The following is a 1,512-nucleotide window of genomic DNA, read 5'->3' as shown; positions in this document are numbered from 1 at the left end:
CAATCAAACTGGTAAACATGGCAAAGCTGCATAAAGAAAATACCACGATCATGTAAGAGTCCATCAAAGTACAAAGCTTTTATTGGACAATCAAGCAATTATTTACTTCTTGCCACCAGTAAAATTTATCAATGTACGAATGTCACACTCCACATACAAAAGGTAATAACGCTTCAAGTTGAGCTACAAAGTATGAAAACTGGTGCATTAGGAAAGCCAAAAGAATTTTCAATGACCATGATTAAATAATGTATCCAAAGAAAATTGGAATCTCATGTTAAAATGAAAAAATCATTCTATACTAAATGTCTTTTTTTTAAAAAAAAGTCGAAACGAAGATAAGCGATGATGCATTCTAAATTTAGTGTTATAAACTGAATAAAAGAAGATGAATCCAGGCAAACTTACGGCATGTTGTGACCAAGGGTCATCCTTGTTGATCTCATATCCCTTCTTTCCAGCTTTCTCTGCTTCTTCCATTCTGCCAAGCTCTAATAAAGGAAAGGCAAGCATGCTATATATATAATTTTCATTCCCATTAATTGGCAGGACCTGTTCCAAGAACAGATTTTTCAATCTAGGAGGTTTGATTTTCATCTCTTATTTATCTGTTTCTGAACAGTTGTCATTATACACAAGAAGATAATCTTTGAAATACTGTCACGGAAATGTAAAAGCCATTTCAAAATCACAACTGGCAAGGAAGACACACGAGATTTGTTCAACCACAACTTCAGTAAGTACCTGTTCTACAAGTTTCAAAGATAGATCCGGTTGGCCCATATAAAAGCATAGAATTTGAGCTCTCTTAAGTGATACAAGATCTCTAGGGAAATCTTGTAAGAGCTGTAACAAAGCCAATAAAAAGAACCTTAAATCATGATCACGGAGTACATGCCAGATATTTAAAATTTTGAATTTCACCATCTATAGGTGTCTGAAAACTTCAATAATGTTCCCACCATACTAATAATAAATTGAAAAAAATATCAACAAAGGAAAAACAAGATATAAACTAGATCAAGAAAAGGAAACAGACTAAATTGGGATTTTGACCTAACTCAGCCCCAAAATTAGCTCAAGGGGAGGATTGTCCAAGTTCATATATGTAACTCCCAGTGATTTTTATTCAACCGATTTGGCACAACTAACACCCCCCTCAAGTGGTATAATGAACATCTAGAGGATGAAGTATACTGGTGACTCAACTATTGGCAGAAGAGGTGGTCCACCTATGGACAGTCCAACATAAAACCGTGGAACTTGAGCTCTGATACCATGTTAAGATAGGGACTTGAACCTAACTCAATCCAAAAGGTCTCAAAGGTGGAGGATTGTCCAAGTCCATATATACAACTAGATTTTTATCCAACCAACGTGTGACAACTAACCCAGAGTGATCAATATTCAGTAGTAACCTTGGAATGCAACTCCACAGCTAGATCATCATCTCTATCAGGAGAAATGAAATACAGCACAACATCAAACACGGCCTTCTCATACGAACTAGCA

General features: G+C 35.7%; 1 long non-coding RNA gene across 1 annotated transcript; it reads right to left on the bottom strand.

Annotated features, from left to right (window-relative positions):
- On the bottom strand, positions 1 to 1,512 carry LOC140966409 (uncharacterized). Its single transcript, XR_012173347.1, has 4 exons — positions 1,419 to 1,512; positions 745 to 846; positions 409 to 552; positions 1 to 26 (listed from the first exon to the last, which is right to left on the bottom strand). It is a non-coding gene; the product is annotated as an uncharacterized lncRNA (long non-coding RNA).

Source organism: Primulina huaijiensis, unplaced genomic scaffold, assembly GCF_012295235.1.
Source record: "Primulina huaijiensis isolate GDHJ02 unplaced genomic scaffold, ASM1229523v2 scaffold206060, whole genome shotgun sequence".
Lineage (NCBI taxonomy): Eukaryota > Viridiplantae > Streptophyta > Magnoliopsida > Lamiales > Gesneriaceae > Primulina > Primulina huaijiensis.
Note: the sequence above shows the minus strand (reverse complement) of the source record. Positions and strands in the feature narration are given on the sequence as shown.